Genomic DNA, 18,550 nt, shown 5'->3' with positions numbered 1-18,550 from the left:
TTTAATTATGCATTGACATATAAAGAAAGTATAAACAAATTTGGACAAAGGTGTTTTAGATCATTCTTACCTACCCTACCTTTAATAATTGTTTGTATTATTGTGATGTGGTTTATCAAACAGCAGCTAAATCAGATCTTGATTCTCTTAAGACAGCATATAATAGAACTTGCAGATTTGTTTTGGGATGCTCTTATTTCACTCATCATTGTACAATGTATGATGCAATTCAATGGTCATCTCTGCATGCAAGAAGACATACTCATTGGCTTGAATATATATTTAAATGTATTTATTTTAACTATCCCAGTTATTTCAGTTATTTCTTATCAGTAATAAGAACAGGCTGCTTTTCCAGTAAATAGAAACTGAAAGTCATTTAGAAGTAAAGGCTAAATGTACCTTCACTTTGCACAGACATGCTGTTCATAATGAGGGTGAACAAAATAACATTTCAGTTATAATACAACTAAGCATTTTATTTAATTAAGACGTCTGCTTTTCTATTCCATAGAGATAATATGAGATTGAGCAAATGTAAAACTTTTTTGGGGTACTACTATTAAATGTTACTATAGAAGTACAGTTAAGGGAATTGCAAAATGCAACCAAAATACCTTCGCAAAGCAACAAGAACTGTTTAACTTTTATTTTATTATAGTATTCATTATTGTCTCCCCTTTTCACAAATATAATACAGCACACAATGAAATATCTTATATATACTGGTCCTTCTAAAAAAATTAGCATATTTTGATAAAGATCATTATTTTCCATAATGTAATGATAAAAATTAAACTTTCATATATTTTAGATTGACTGCACACCAACTGAAATATTTCAGGTCTTTTATTGTTTTAATACTGATGATTTTGGCATACAGCTCATGAAAACCCAAAATCTCAAAAAAATAAGCATATTTCATCCGACCAATAAAAGAAAAGTGTTTTTAATACAAAAAAAGTCAACCTTCAAATAATTATGTTCAGTTATGCACTCAATACTTGGTCAGGTATTGACTGCTTCATTGCGGCGTGGCATGGAGGCGATCAGCCTGTGGCACTGCTGAGGTGTTATGGAGGCCCAGGATGCTTCGATAGCGGCCTTAAGCTCATCCAGAGTGTTGGGTCTTGCGTCTCTCAACTTTCTCTTCACAATATCCCACAGATTCTCTATGGGGTTCAGGTCAGGAGAATTGGCAGGCTAACGGAGCACAGTAATACCATGGTCAGTAAACCATTTACCAGTGGTTTTGGCACTGTGAGCAGGCGCCAGGTCGTGCTGAAAAACCAAATCTTCATCTCTATAAAGCTTTTCAGCAGATGGAAGCATGAAGTGCTCCAAAATCTCCTGATAGCTAGCTGCATTGACCCTGCCCTTGATAAAACACAGTGGACCAACACCAGCAGCTGACATGGCACCCCAGACCATCACTGACTGTGGGTACTTGACACTGGACTTTAGGCATTTAGGCATTTCCTTCTCCCCAGTCTTCCTCCAGACTCTGGCACCTTGATTTCTGAATGACATGCAAAATTTGCTTTCATCTGAAAAAAAAGAACTTTGGACCACTGAGCAACAGTCTTCGCTGCTTCTCTGTAGCCCAAAAAGTGACTTGACCTGGGGAATGCGGCACCTGTAGCCCATTTCCTGCACACGCCTATGCACGGTGGCTCTTGATGTTTCTACTCCAGACTCAGTCCACTGCTTCCGCAGGTCCCCCAAGGTCTGGAATCGGTCCTTCTCCACAATCTTCCTTAGGGTCCGGTCACCTCTTCTCGTTGTGCAGCAGTTTTTGCCACTTTTTCGAGACTTCCCACTGAGGTGCCTTGATAGAGCACTCTGGGAACAGCCTATTCGTTCAGAAGTTTCTTTCTGTGTCTTACCCTCTCGCTTGAGGGTGTCAATGATGGCCTTCTTGACAGCAGTCAGGTCGGCAGTCTTACCCATGATTGCGGTTTTGAGTAATGAACCAGGCTGGGAGTTTTTAAAAGCCTCAGGAATCTTTTGCAGGTGTTTAGAGTTAATTAGTTGATTCAGATGATTAGGTTAATATCTTGTTTAGATAACCTTTTAATGATATGCTAATTTTTTGAGACAGGAAATTTGGGTTTTCATGAGCTGTATGCAAAATCATCAGTATTAAAGCAATAAAAGACCTGAAATATTTCAGTTGGTGTGCAATGAATCTAAAATATATGAAAGTTTAATTTTTATTGAACTTTATCACAATATGCTAATTTTTTGAGAAGGACCTGTATACACACACACACACACACACACACACACACACACACACACACACACACACACACACACAGTTAACAATAACACAAGTCAAGCACACCGGCATGTTCCTAAATATTTAAAAAAAGTGCACAGACATTATTTTTAATAAAAGTAACATTTTGTTGGTGTTTGGCCAAACTTCAACCTCACCATATCCACTATCTCAACTCTCTCCCTCTATTAAATTGAGCAAAAACACATGAAATACAATTAATTTTAACATTCAACCTCCTTTAAACCAGAAGCAAATCATGATGGGAAGTAGAAATTTGTTGTAACTCATTCTGTAAAAGTGTTATATGTGTGTGCATGTATGCATTCACATTAATATGTGAAATTCAATATACAGTAAGGCTACACAATAAAGGATACAACTTTATGAATATTACATGTAATGCTATGTCTTAATTACTAAATATTGTATGTGTTAAAATATAACCATACAAGGTCAATGCATACATTGCAGTAAATTAAAACAGGCTTTAGTTTCCTTTATTCCTTTATATTTCCTTTAATATATTTTGCATATAATTGCAGTATATTCCCATATATTTGTTTTGTAATGCTGTTCTACATATTTGTTAACAGTAATATCAGCAATATTAAAAAATAATACTTAAACACTCAAAAATAGCCTTAGTTCTGTCATCACAAACTGCACGTGCATCAGCGCGGCCAGGCGGAAATAAATCGCTGTTCATTGCCTTCCAGCGGGACCCATAGACAGTAAAAGAAATAGACAGAGCGATCCCATAGACTTCAATGGCGGAAAATGAAGTCAATTAGAAGCACTTACTTCCTGATGGCTGAGCGAACTGCGCAGGCTCAGACTGAGCTTGACGACGTAGATGTGATGTAAGCAACCTGTCTGACAGCTGTGAGTCTTCTAGTAGTTGTGGAAAGTGAAATCTGAATCACGTTGTTTAAATATTTTCTCCCGTTGCTTTTGGCTCACTATGGGCTTCTCCCCATTCTTCCCCCTTGACTTTATCGGACTTTATGTTTCCACGTCCCACCGACTGCCTCATAGACAGTAAAAGATTGCTTCTGAGCATTTCCTCCTGTCTATACGGTAATTTCTCTACAGTGCGACAGAGTCGTGTTGGTTATGACGCAATCGTTAGCCTATTTTTACAAAAACAGCTTCTACAGAGCGATAGTGTAAGATACAAGGTATTGGAGCCTTTTATGCATCATCGTGTTTCTTTAGAAATAAACAATGGACAAATGGAGTCTTTAAACGCCTCAGATGTAGAGTTATTCACTGTCAAAGTGACTAAAAAATGAATGGGAGTCAATGGGATGCTAACAGCAGGTGATGGCAATGGCCACCCCTATGGGTGGAACGCTTTCCAGGTGCTAGATTACTCCCTTGGCGAGACCGCGAAGTGTCGAGCTCCAGCTAAGATTTGTGTTTGTCATGTCATTCTCCAATGCAAATGTTAACTTATTTAAAGGCAAGATTTGCTAAAAGATTTGAAAATTGTTCGTTTCTGTTGTCATGTCGGACACAGCCTTAGTGTTAGGTAATGTACAGGTAACGTTAAGCCTAATTATGCTGTGCACATGCAAAATTTAAACAATTACAATTATTTAATGTGCAAAAACAACAAGTGAAAAATTATTATATTTGTATTAAAGTTATTAAACTATACGATTGGTCTCCTCATTTGTTAGTCCCTTTGAATAAAAGCGTCTGCTAAGTTAAATGATCAAATGTAAAAAACGGATTGTTTTGTAATTTGGTATAACTAAACCCTAAAGCTCATGGTTTGCATAGATAACGTTATACAACGATTTACTTTGTGACACTGACAAAAAGCAAAAATGACAATAAATGTAATGTGATTTATTTACACACTCTTTGCCACAGAGTGTGCTCTATTCATAAACGTATCTAGCCTTCTTTGTAATGGTGGACGACTGCCACTTGTTTTTCTTTCTCATCCAATAGGCAATATTCTATTCATCTTTTTTGATAGTCACCTCATAGTTTTTCCACAATTATATACAAACTTTGTCACGTATCATATTTATCTGTGGAAAATTCCCACCTTTGCAGTAACATGATAGTTTCCCAATTAATGTAATATCTCTTGTTTTTCATGCCTTGAGGTTTTTGACAAGCGACAGACCTTGATTTCTTGGTGCTCAGCCGCCGAGGCCAGCTTATACTGCAGCTAAGACCTAGTGAGGCCTACTAAGGCCTAGTGAAAATGAATTTCTTCTAAACAGTAGCATTAAAAGCGAGTCAATGGAGGGAGAGTGAGGTGTTAGACCTAATTAGTATATGGGGAGATACTTGAATTCAAGCTAAACTAGAAGGATCCTACCGTAACCGCTCTATTTAAAAAAAAAAAAAAATAGCACACAAAATGAAAGAACGGGGACACAGAAGAACGTGGCTTCAGTGCGAAAGGAAGGAGACAAAAGCCCAAAATAACCAATTTTCCTCTCTTTATTTTCGTTCTTCTCCTCTTCAGCACCTGCTCATTACTGTTATGGCTTCCATTACACAGACATTTTTAAATAAAAGCAAAAATGCTTACTTCCTCCATAACCTCCCGGACTTTAGTGCAACATCGTGCTGCATCTGATGTCATTGATATTGTTCTTTTGCACATGTAGGTTAGTTTGAAACCTCAAACAGTTCACACTGGAATCAGATATAGGCCACATTTTAAAAAGGTAATGTGAACAGCTAAACAAAAAATTGGATCTGAGCAAAAAATAAGAATTGAGCATTAAGACTTGCGGTGTGGACCGCTAATATCTTCATCTGTGTCTGAAGGTGAATGGAGGTTTTACCGGTGTCCAACGACATGAGGGAGAGGAATTAATGACTGAATTTACATTTTTGTGTGAACTAGGCCTTTAAGATCAGATTCTGCAGGTAAAATTACAATAATAAGGTGACTTGACTTGACTTGACTTGACTTGACTTGACGTAGACTGTGACTTGACTTGATTACACTCTAAAAAATGCTGGGTTAAAAACAACCCAAGTTGTGTTGAAAATGCACCAACCTAACAATTGGGTTGTTTTAACCCAATGGTTGAGTTGTTCTTACCCAGCAATTGGGTTGTCTTAAGCAACATTTAATCCAACCACTGGGTTAAAACAACTCAACCATTAGGTTAAAACAACTTAATTGTTGGGTTAGTGCATTTTCAACCCAACTTGGGTTGTTTATAACCCAGCATTTTTTAGAGTGTAGGAAAAAAATACTTGGGACTTACTTGAGACTTGCACATGTGTGACTTGGTCCCATCTCTGCTATTAGGTAAACAGGCAACATGTGCACTGACCAAGACAAAAACAGACATTTCGACTTCAGAATATAATAATTGGCTGTAGCATTTTTTTTTCTTCTTCTTCTGAGAAACGAGTATGTGAACTCAGCATGTTTCCTAAATATTTGAAAATATATGATGGTATTTTTATGCTTTAGTACAGTTAAAAGCTTACATACAGCACCTCTAAAGCAACTGAAATCAAGTCCACACCTCAAGGATTATATCGGCTACATAAATTTATTTCAGTTTTTCAAGTTATATCTGTCAAATAATTGTGTGTATAATGAAAAATGAGACCATACACACATACATGCCCTCATGCATATTATTGCAAAATATTATGAAAACAGAAAAAAAAAATCATAACAAGTTTAAGAACCTTTTGCATTATATAATGGTTCCGTGGATGTTAAAGGTTCTTCAAGTGACTCACACACACTTTTAGCCCAAGCTATCAATCTCTTACTGAAATGCTCATTAAGTTAATAAGAACAAGCTGCATTTCCAGTAAATAGAAACTGAAAGTCATTTGGAAGTAAAGGCTAAATATATCTTCAATTTGCACAGTCATGTTGTTCATCACGCAATACTCACAAAATAACATTTCAGTTATAATACAACTGAGTTACAATAACAAATGAGCATTTTATTTAATTAAGATGTCTGCTTTTCTATTTCATAGATAACATGAGGTTAACTTTTTTTTGGGTACTACTATTTAATATTAGTAGAAATACAATGCAACCTAACAATATTGGGTAATGCTTTAGATTAAGGCCCGGAAAGTATGCATAATTAAAGTGAATTTACAGCATAACTTTCGGTAATTATACTGTAACTATAAAGTAAGTATGTGTAGGTATAAGGGAACAATATGTAATATTCAGAGAATAAAGGGGTACTATACCATAACTACACAGATAATTACCCCTAAATTAAAAAATACTTACAGTATAATTACCCCTTAATTAAAAAATACTTACAGTATAAATAATTTGTTAATTTTCCTGATAGTTACCCCTTTATTCCATATTGTTACCCCAATATTACATATTGTTCCCATATACTTACTTTATAGTTACACAATAATGACAGAAAGTTATGCTGTAAATTCACTTTAATTATGCAGTACTTTCTGGGCCATAATCTAAAGCCTTACTTAATATTGTTCCATGTATACAGTATTTATTATACATATTCATAAATATTAATTGGTGTAAAAAGTGTGACAATTCTGTCTCCCCTTTTCACAAATATACTACGGCACACAAAATATCTTTATATATATTTATATAGCTTTAGATATAATGCAGAACGTATTTGAGGTGGAGTGTAGGGGTAGTGAGGAGTTAAACACAAGAAAAGGTTCTCTTCTCTCATAAACTAAGAAAATTTAAGTATTGACAGATTTAAAGGAGACGTGACATGAACGCACTACAGAAAAAACAATAAAACAAAACTTGCATTTCGGATTCTTGCTCCTCTAAATCTGACTTGATTGTGCACGTGTCTGCGGTTCATGAAGATGAGCTCTTAAAATAAAATAATTCAGAGAATCCAGAGAATAATAAATTAGCAATCGAGTATTCAATGTGATTCAGGAATGACTTAAGGGATAGTTCTCATAGAAATGAAAATGTACTCATCCTCACCCAAATTACATTTTTTGGGTCATACCCTTTTAATTGAATCGGTTAGTCCAGGTCCAGATCTGTCCAAGTTCAGGGTGTTTATTTTGGTGCACAAATCAGAAAAGTGCACAAAGTAATAAAATATAACAAAGTAATATACTGTTTATGTCAACAATATATATTGAAGAATCTAAAATACAAGTGTCATTAACCTCCTTATTCCCATATTATCCTATTTCTGCTATTTAATAGTTTAAATTGTGACAGTGAATCACAGAGACGGTCTATAACCACCCGCTCAGGCCTACCCCCCATATCCACAACAAAGTTCTTAGACCCTCCGGCCAGGACACGGAAAGGCCCATCGTACGGGGGCTGCAATGGTGTACGATGGCCGTCATGGCGGATAAAAACATACTTGGCTGATGGTAAATCCTTAGGCACGTAGGGCTGGGGGAGGCCATGGTGAAACGTTGGAATAGGGACAAAGGCCTCTGCAATTTTCCGGGACACGGCACGATGGGAGGCAACGGACCACGGGGCCGTGGCATCTGGAAGGAACTCCCCTGGAACGCGCAAGGGCTGGCCATACACCAGCTCGTCCGAAGAGGCCTGAAGATCTTCCTTAGGGGTGGAGCGAAGGCCCAGCATGACCCACGGAAGGCGGTCAGCCCAGTTGTTGTACGTAAGGCTGGCCCTGAGTGCAGGGTACGATGGACCTTCACCCCCAGGACCTCGGCGAGCGCCGTCCAAAGCTCTGATGTAAACTGCGGACCTCTGTCCGAGGAGAGGTCGGACGGTGTGCTGAAACGGGCCACCCAAGCCATAATGAACGCCCGGACTACTTCAGCTGACGTAATGGAGGACAGGGGACACACTTCTGGCCACCTAGTGGTCCTGTCGACCATGGTGAGGAGGTAAGTATAACCACGGGAGGGGGGAAGCGGGCCCACGAGGTCCACATTCACATGATCAAAACGTCTCTCAGGCATTTTGAAGGGTGCCAAAGGGGCCTTGGTGTGATGAGTCACCTTTGCGCGCTGGCATGCAACACAGGCAGCAGCTCAGGCCCTAACGTCCCTCCGTAGGCCTGGCCAGACAAACTTGGCCCCCACCAGCTTGGTGGAGGCCTTCACCCCGGGGTGGGAAAGGCTGTGGATGGCGTCAAAAACCTTTCGCCTCCAGCTAGCAGGTACCATGAGGCGCGTTTGGCCAGTGGAGACGTCACAGAGGAGTGTAGCATTCCATGAGCAGCGCCGTAGGGGCTGTTCTGTAGGCTTGTACCTCAGAGTCCGCAGCCTGCTCCTCAGCCATGGCTGCGTAGTCAAGGCCCAAGTAGACGGACCCAGTCTCAGATCGCCCGGTAAAGGCAGCCTGCGACGAAATTGTCTTTGCCAGCCACATGCTGTATGTCAGTGGTGTATTCGGAGATGGCAGAGAGCTGACGCTGCTGTCGACCAGACCATGGCTCCGAAGACTTGACCATGGCGAACGTCAGCGGCTTGTGGTCAACGAAAGCCGTGAACTGCCGGCCCTCCAACAGGAAATGGAAATGATGAGTAGCGAGGAAAATACCAAGGAGTTCCCTGTCGAAGGTGCTGTACTTCCTCTCATTGTCACGGAGCTTCCTGCTGAAAAAGGCTAGCGGCTGCCAGGCTCCGCCCACCCAATGTTCACACACAGACCCCACGGCATAATCAGAGGCATCCGTGGTAAGAGCAACGGGGGCGGTTGGAGACGGGTGCGCCAGCAGAGCAGCGTTGGGCAGTGCAGTTTTGGCAGCATGAAAAGCCTCAGTGATCTCTGGGGACCAATCCAACATTATTCAACTCGCGTCGGGTCACCAATGTGGAGTGCAGTAAGTGATGAGACAGGAGACGGAGATGCGTCGAGTCAGCTTTACTAACACTTCAATATTATTCTCCAAACTGTACAGCGAGCAATGTGAACAACTGTCACACAACGTTAAACTGGAACTCCTCTACCGGAAAACCCGCTCCCTTAAAGGGGCCGCGTCTGGGTGAATGTCTCATACAGTTTAACTTGTAGGTCACCACAACATTGTCATCGTTTCAATGGAAAGTAAAAGAGCATTTCTGTTTATGTGCGCTCCAATTTTTTAGTGATCATCTTTTGTGTATAATCATTTTAAAGTGGAGGTCAAAATCTCACCCTATGGCTTACAATAGGCTCTTTAGTTATCTGCTGTGCTTTTATTTCTCCTTTCTTTGCAGATTGGTAAATGTTTTACAACGTGACAGCTGATTAGAACAAAAAAACACCATCAAACTGATTTTACCTGAGGAAACATCACACAGGATTCCCAAAATTTTTAACCAATGAATTTCCATGGCTGGTAATTAATGACCACTTGATAAGGATTTAATTTGAAACAGATTATGGGCTTATTTTTATTGCAACAGAGTAAAAATAACTGATTCTCTATAGAAGAGAACTTATTTATATGAATTTTCCAGGCCTGAAATGGGCATTTAACTCTTTCCCCGCCACTGACAGAAATTGTGTGTTTTCACTGTTTTATCGGGTGCTATTACACATCTTCTGAAAGAAAACTGAATCTCCTGTACAAAACAAAGCCAAGAAAGAAGCAGAAACAAACAATATCATTTAAGCTTGATGCATGTAAAATAATGTGACCATCAACATTAAACATTGTATAAATCAAAACTGCCAGATGTTACTTAATGAAATGTCAACCCAGAATGAGCTATAGGACTGTGCAAGCTTTAAGGGTGTGATGAATTTGATCTACTCTGATGGACTGATCATCTCTTTTTTGATCATCGTTCTAAAACTTTTAGCCTGACAAGCTAGACCCACATCAAGATGTTTGGTCTGGAAACTCACCATTGACAGGGCTCAATCCGAGGGGCGGGATAAACGGTTGTCTTTCAAACTCCCTCTGCACGCGATAGGATAGCGCCACAACCAACCAGAGCAACGAAGGTGAAGCAGAGCTCGTTGTGTCAGGACTCCTGGGTGATCTGTGTGTGTGTGTGTGTGTGTGTATTCTTACCTGTTGGTGGTGGTTCTCTTTGATTCTCTAACTCCTCCCACTCATTTCAATAATTGTTCACCTGTCGCGTCTCATCAGCCGTTCTCTTTGTATAGCACGCTGTTCTGTCTCTCGTTGCGCGCTCATTGCTTTGGTTGATTTCTGTCAGTTTGTCCAGTCCAGTCGGAGGCTCACTACGCTGTCCCTCTTCAGTCTTCCTCTGTTCCTGTTGCGGCATCTGAATACTTGTCAAGGCCAGTATTTGCTCGCCTGTGGAAGTACGTGTACTTGTCCTCGAGTGAACTCTGTCCTGTTTTCCCGAAGTGACTGGTGCGCTTTGTTTTTAGGCGAGATCCAGTCTTTTCCAGGTTCCAGTGAGCTCTCCCCTGTCGGGCTTTTTCCTGCCTTCTGTGTGGTGCATGGATGGTATCATCGGTCATCTGTTGTGTGAGGATTTCTCTCCGGTCACCGACCAGAGTGGATTACGGCGTTGGACGCCGCGTGTGGTCTCTCATTTGTGGACTGTGACTTTAGTACTCTATCTGACCCTATCGCTATCACTTCTAAATAAACTTTGTGAACTTGCATTTGACTCCGGGATCTTTTCTGACAGAATGAGCGCGCCACCAATGGAGTCAGCAAGTTCGGAGGGTTCAGAGTCGGTGTACGCCGCACTTCAGCAGCAGGGAGCAGTCATTGAACAGCATGCATCTATGCTGAATGTAGCGGCCAGAGATTTCCGTGCCCTGTCGGAACAATTTACGGAGCTCAGTACACGGGTGGATCAGATTGTTTTCCCGATCGGTGACCGGGTTCCTCCCGTCCCCTCTGTACCTGTTGAGACTGCACCTGCAGACTGAGAACCACACGCGGCGACGCCTCCATCCTTCGACGGCGACCCGAACACCTGCCGAGCCTTTCTGCAGCAGTGTTCCCTTGTCTTCGCTCTTCAGCCACGGCGTTTCGCCGCTTCAACATCTAAGGTGGCATATGTGCTGACACTTCTCACTGGAAGGGCGAGACAGTGGGGAATGGCTGTATGGGGGGCCAAGGCTCCATGTACGGCTTCGTTTGAGGCTCTCGAGACGGAGATGTTGAGTTTATTTGATCGGTCGCTTCGTGGGGACATGGCAGCAGCCGAGCTGGTAAGGCTGCTGCAACGGACCTCTTCCGTCACAGATTATGCCATCGCGTTCAAGACGCTAGCCATCACCAGCGGCTGGAATGACGCCGCACTACGGGCTCAATTTCTCGAGGGTCTCAATCCTGCCATTCAGGATGAGGTTGCTGCACGGGATCCTCCAACATCTCTAGAGACGGCGATCGACCTGGCGTTGAGGATCGAGACCCGCCACCGTCAACGAGACATCCGCCGGTCGTTTCGTCATCTCGCCGTCTCTGAACCGGAGGAGCTCTCTTCATCCTCTCTCCAGACGGAGGAGCCCATGCAACTGGGCAAGCTTCGTCTTACCGCTACTGAAAGACATCGCCGTCTGTCTGGTGGTTTGTGCCTGTATTGCGGTAAGCCTGGGCATATCGCAGCTGCGTGTCCGGTAAAAGGTACTGCCCGCCGATGACTTCGGGAGTTTCGGTGGGCGTGTCATCTCTTAAGTCTCCCGTAAACTGCACCACACTACCCGTAACTGTAAACTATAAACGGTCTTATCATTCACAGGCGTTGCTGGATTCTGGTGCCGAGGCAAGTTTTCTAGATGCCGGCTTGGCCGAATCGTGGAACATTCCTGCTATCCCTCTTTCTTCTTCTCTCTCCGCTTGGACGTTAAAGGGACAACATTTACATTTACATTTAATCATTTAGCAGACGCTTTTATCCAAAGCGACTTACAAAAAAGGGGAGAGTAATAGAAGCAACGGAACAGACAAGGCCAAAAACCTGTAAGAGCTGTAAGAAATCTCAATTAATTAGCACAATACACAACATTTATTTTTTTTAATTTTTTTATTTTTTATTTTTTTAAAGACAGACATCTACAACAAAAACTCACGTCCGCAACGTGCCGAACACTGGATTTTGATAGCTATGATAACAACCCATTAGGACTAAGGCTGTTGCCCCAGCTGTTGTCGTTAATGCAGATTCAGTGGCCCAATGGGTTGGTTTTGTATTCTAGCTAAACGCGCAGCAATAGCCATCTATAACAAAAACTGGACCCACTTTATATTAGGTGGCCTTAACTACTAAGTACTAACATTGTAATTAATCATTTGATACAATGCACTTATTGTGTACTTACATGTTTTTAAATTGTACTTACATTTAAAAAAACCTGCATGTAATTACGTTTGTAATAAATGTTTGTAGTTACATTTGTAATTACACAGTTGGCACTTCCCTTACACCTAACCCTACCCTTAAACTCACCCATACCACCACACCTGTCCCTAACTCTACCCGTCTCCACCTCAATATTAGCAAAGGTGTTTTGCAATACAATTTGAACACAGTAAGTACATTGTACTTATTTTTGATGTAAGTACATAGTACTTAAGGCCACCTAATATAAAGTGGGGCCCAAAAACTCACGTACGCAATATACAGAACACTGGATTCTGATAGTTATGATAACTATGTAACATACCCGCCTGAAGGCACAAATCCGGATGAGAGACGTAGATATGATCCAGGAGTGTGCGCTTTTGGTCGTTGCTGTGGTGATCAGTAAGTGCTATTCTGTATTGGTCAAGTGCAAATGGAAAAGATGTGTCTTAAGATGTTTTTTAAGAATGGCTACAGACTCGGCAGCACGAATTGAGATCGGCAGGTCATTCCACCAGGTGGGAACGGTCCAGGAAAATGTCCGTGAGAGTGATTTCATGCCTCTTTGGGATGGAACCACGAGGCGCCGCTCGCTCGCAGAACGCAAGCTTCTGGAGGGTGTGTAAGTCTGAGCAAGTGAATTTAGGTATATTGGTGCAGAGCCAGAGGTTGTTTTGTAGGCGATAACTAGTGCCTTGAATTTGATGCGAGCAGCCATTGGCAACCAGTGCAGTTTGATGAAGAGAGGCGTAACATGCGCTCTCTTCGGCTCATTAAAGACCACTCTCGCCGCTGCATTCTGGATCAGCTGCAAGGGTTTGATAGTGCATGCTGGAAGCCCAGCCAGAAGAGCATTACAATAATCCAGTCTGGAGAGAACAAGAGCTTGAACCAGGAGTTGTGCAGCCTGTTCTGATAGGAAGGGTCTAATCTTTCTAATGTTGTATAAAGCAAATCTGCAGGACCGGGCTGTTGCAGTAATGTGGTCAGTGAAGTTTAACTGGTCATCAATCACAACTCCAAGGTTTCTTGCTGTCCTTGATGGAGTTATGGTCGATGAACCAAGCTGAATGGAGAAATTTTGATGAAGTGCTGGGTTGGTTGAGAAAACAAGTAATTCTGTCTTTGCAAGATTGAGTTTAAGATGATGCTCTTTCATCCAGTCAGAAATGTCTGTCAGACAGGCAGCGATACGAACACTGACTGTAGGATCATCTGGTTGAAATGAGAAGTAGAGTTGAGTGTCATCAGCATAGCAGTGATAGGAGAAGCCGTGTTTCTGAATGACAGAACCTAATGATGACATGTAGATGGAGAAGAGAAGTGGTCCAAGGACTGAGCCCTGTGGAACCCCAGTAGCTAGATGATGTGACTTAGACACTTCACCTCTCCATGACACCCTGTAGGACCTACCAGAGAGGTAAGACCTGAACCACTGGAGAGCAGATCCTGAGATCCCCGTCCTCTTAAGTGTTGACAGGAGGATCTGGTGGTTAACTGTGTCAACATATGGCTGTTATCACCCATCGCACACCGCCTGTGAGTTTGTTTGTTTCTGGCAATCATCGTGAGGAGGTCTTATTTTATTTATTAGAACAGTCTCAATCGCCGGTCATTTTAGGACATGACTGGTTGACCAAACATAATCCTCACGTCGATTGGCAGAACGGTGTTGTGTTATCTTGGAAGTCTTCGTGTCATGTTTCATGTCTTGGTCCTGCTCCTTCTCCTGTTGTCTGTTCTACGTTTCAGGTTCCAGATGTTGATCTTTCAGGGGTCCCGGCGGAGTACTCAGATCTGTATCAGGTGTTCAGTAGGGCTCGGGCCACTTCCCTACCTCCTCACTGGTCGTATGATTGCGAAATCAAACTTCTCTCAGGCACTTCTCCGCCCAAGGGTCGTATATTTTCCCTTTCTAACCCAGAGAGAGAGGCTATGGATAAGTACATTAACGAATCTCTAAGTGCCGGTCTCATTCGCCGCTCCTCGTCTCCAGCTGGCGCTGGATTTTTTTTTGTCAAAAAGAAAGACGGGTCTCTTCATCCGTGCATTGACTATAGAGGGCTGAATGACATTACTGTTAAGAATAAATACCCCTTGCCTTTAATGTCGTCAGCGTTTGAGTTGTTACAGGGAGCGCACGTGTTTACCAGTTAGATCTGCGCAACGCGTATCACTTGGTACGTATTAAAGAGGGCGATGAGTGGAAGACAGCCTTTAATACACCATCAGGGCACTGGGAATACTGCGTTCTTCCGTTCGGTCTTTGTAACGCACCGGCTGTCTTCCAAACCATGGTCAATGTAGTGCTGGGTGACATGATTAACAAGTTTGTCTTTGTGTATCTCGATGACATTCTCATCTTTTCTCCCTCTATGCAGATACACACTCAGCATGTTCGCCAGGTTTTACAACGGCTGTTAGAGAATCAGCTCTTTGTTAAGGCGGAGAAGTGCGAGTTCCACAAGGAGTCGGTTTCGTTTCTGGGTTACGTAATAGCCGAGGGAGAGATTCGTTCCGATCCCGCTAAAGTTAAAGCGGTTGCCGAATGGCCAGTACCCGACACGCGTAAGGAGCTTCAGCGATTTCTGGGTTTCGCCAACTTTTACCGACGCTTCATCAGAAATTTTGGTCAGATCGCTAAACCTCTTACCGCTCTCACTTCCTCTAAAGTGTCTTATCGTTGGAATAAGGAAGCTCAGGAAGCCTTTGATGAATTAAAGTCCCGTTTCATCTCTGCGCCGGTTCTTTCTATTCCCGATTCGGTTAAGCAATTTATAGTGGAAGTGGATGCATCCGATGTCGGGGTAGGCGCCGTTTTATCTCAGTGATCTTCCGTTGACGGGAGAGTGCATCCGTGCGCTTTTTTCTCTCAACGGTTAAACCCAGCAGAACGAAATTACGACATAGGCAATCGGGAGCTGCTGGCGGTTAGACTCGCGCTGGGTGAGTGGCATCACTGGTTGGAGGGAACCTCGGAGCCCTTTCTGGTCTGGACGGATCATAAGAATTTGGAATATATCCGTTCAGCCAGAAGGTTAACATCTAGACAGGCTCGCTGGGCACTCTTCTTCGATCGTTTTAACTTCACACTCTCGTACCGACCAGGTTCCAAAAACACCAAACCTGACACTCTGTCCCGTCTGTTCGAGGGTCCCGGGGCTGAGCGGACCGAAACCATTCTCCCGGAGGGGAGGGTGGTCGGTGCCCTTGTGTGGGGGGTCGAACAGCGGGTGAGAGAGGCCGGTCGAGAGGGGGAAGCGCCGGAGGGGTGTCCGGTGGGTCGTCTATGGGTTCCTGAGCGTTTACGTTCCGACGTCATCCGGTGGGGTCACGAATCCAAGTTTGTCGGCCATCCGGGAATTCGGAGAACGTTGGCTGCCATCCGCCAACGTTTTTGGTGGCCTTCCATGGCTACTGACGTCAGACAATTTGTATTAGCCTGTTCAGTTTGTGCTTGTAATAAAGCATCTAATCAACCTCCCGCTGGTCTGCTAAAATCTTTGCCCGTGCCCTCCCGCCTCTGGTCTCATATAGCCCTTGATTTTGTCACTGGTTTACCGGCGTCAAATGGTAACACTGTCGTATTGACTGTGGTGGATCGTTTTTCCAAAGCGGTTCATTTTATTCCCCTGCCCAAACTCCCTTCTGCCAAAGAGATGGCACAGGTTTTGATTAATCACGTCTTTCGGTTACACGGTATTCCGACTGATGTAGTATCAGACAGGGGTCCTCAGTTCATCTCTCGTTTTTGGCAGAAGTTTTGTAGACAGATCGGCGCTACAGCCAGCTTGTCTTCTGGTTATCATCCGCAGACCAATGGGCAATGCGAACGGGCTAATCAGGATCTCGGTCGAACGCTTCGCTGTCTGTCATCACAATATCCGAATTCTTGGTGCCAACAGCTCCCATGGGTCGAGTATTCTCATAATTCTCTTCCCGTCGCATCTACTAATTTGTTACTGTTACTACCCCGTTTGTTACTACCCCGTTTGAATTATCCATCGGTTATCAACCTCCTATTTTCCCATCACAGGAGCCCGACGCAGCGTTTCCGTCTGCTTTAGCTTTCGTGCGCAGGTGCAGACGCACTTGGAGGAGAGCTAAAACACTTTTATTACGAAACTCCAGACGAACCAAAGCTACGGCTGATCGTCACCGGCGACCTCCACCTCGTTATATGTGTGGACAAAAGGTATGGCTTTCTACCAAAGATTTGCCTCTCCGTGAGCCTTCTCGTAAGCTGGCTCCCCGTTTCATTGGGCCATACAGTATCTCTAAGGTCATTAGTCCGGTAGCGGTTAAGCTTAAGTTACCTCCTATTCTTGGTCGGGTTCACCCAGTTTTTCATGTATCCAGGGTTAAACCTGTGATTTTTGCTCAGAACAATCCCCCCGTCTCTGCCCCAAGACCCCCCGCCCCTCGTCTAGTGGATGGTGCTCCTGCCTATACTGTTAGGAGATTACTAGATTCTCGTCGCAGGGGCAGAGGTTTTCAGTATTTAGTGGACTGGGAGGGTTACGGTCCGGAGGAGAGGTGTTGGGATCCGTCCCGAGATATACTGGATCCTGGTCTGATCGAGGACCTCCGTCGGCGACAGGGTGAGTCCTCTCCGTGCCCGTCCGGTGCCGGTCATGGGGGGGGGGATACTGTCAGGATCTATGCTTGTGAACTTGCATTTGACTCCGGGATCTTTTCTGACACGTTGATAGATTAAACTTTCACCGTATCCGGTCGGCAAAACTCCAAACACATCTTTCCTTTTTAAGAATGACTTCAGTGCCGTTCTTTGTTCTTTTCTCAGAGAAAAGCTTAACTCCAAGTGTTCCAGAGTCGCGGTCAAAGCTGATTCGAAAGACCGTCGTTCGCCAGCTTCTGTGTTTACAAAAAGCACGCAAGCAACTCGGCCGTCATTATGTTAAGCCGGGCCCACTAACTCTATACATGATGTGATTGGCGAGACCAGAGTTTGGCGTTTACAGCTCAGAAGTGTATTGAGAGTTGCTAGACGACACTTGCGGCAGATTAGATTTGCTGCCGCTAGGGTGCGTCTAGATTTCTAGGCTAGTAGACTTTTCAAAAAAAAAAAAAAAAAGATTTAAAAAGGAATGCATGAAGCTAGAATATTTTTTTATGTATTTATTTTAAAGCAGAGGTTCTGCTCTTTTGACACTCATCCAGAATATACAAGTTGTTGGAATTCTAAGAAGCGAAGACTAGGGGACTTGGATGTATCTTCAGATTATTTACTGATAACACAATAAGTCTAACACAAAAAGTGTTATCAATACCAATTACATTGGTAGCTGCAATCCATCAAGTCTACTAAGGCAGTGAATATTGTCGTTTATATAGATTTTAGAAAGCAGGGGAGACCAGGCAAATGGGAGACAACCTTTAACAAAGCATGCAAATGAAGTATCTGTCTCCCCAAAAACGAGGTTTATGATGCAGTTATGAGATAAAAGATAATAAAGCATGAGGTATGGATCAGATTTCTGCTGAACATTTAAAATGTGCAAGTAGAAGACTCTGTCCTCTGCTTGCTATTTGTTTTACTGGGTTTTTATCTCATTGTATTTTGCATGGTATCTTATCTGTTATGTTAGTGCCTATTATAAAAGATAAAGCGGGCAAAATAACTATATAGCCTATATAGCTCTGGTCAATATTTTGTCCAAGGTCATGGAAAGGACATTATTGAATAAATTGGAGCAGTTTCTCATGACCCTTGACAACCAGTTTGGTTTTAAATCGAAACACGGCATATATCATAACAGGCATAATTCCATAATTTTTATGTTTTATTGATGCCTCTAAAGCCTTTGAAACTTTGATTGTGTAAATCATGAAAATCATTTCATAAATGTTAATGAATTTGTATTGTTTTGTAGATTCAGTTTATTTTATTTATCACATTATTTACAAGTTATTAGATAATGATAAACTGATCATTTACAAATCATGACTATACATTCATAAATGATTAAGTATTATGCTAATGATTTACAAATCTGTCATAAGTTAACTTTAAAAAAT

Source organism: Pseudorasbora parva, chromosome 4 (genome assembly GCF_024679245.1).
Source record: "Pseudorasbora parva isolate DD20220531a chromosome 4, ASM2467924v1, whole genome shotgun sequence".
NCBI lineage: Eukaryota > Metazoa > Chordata > Actinopteri > Cypriniformes > Gobionidae > Pseudorasbora > Pseudorasbora parva.
The sequence above is the reverse complement of the archived record's forward strand: the minus strand, read 5'-3'. Positions refer to the sequence as shown.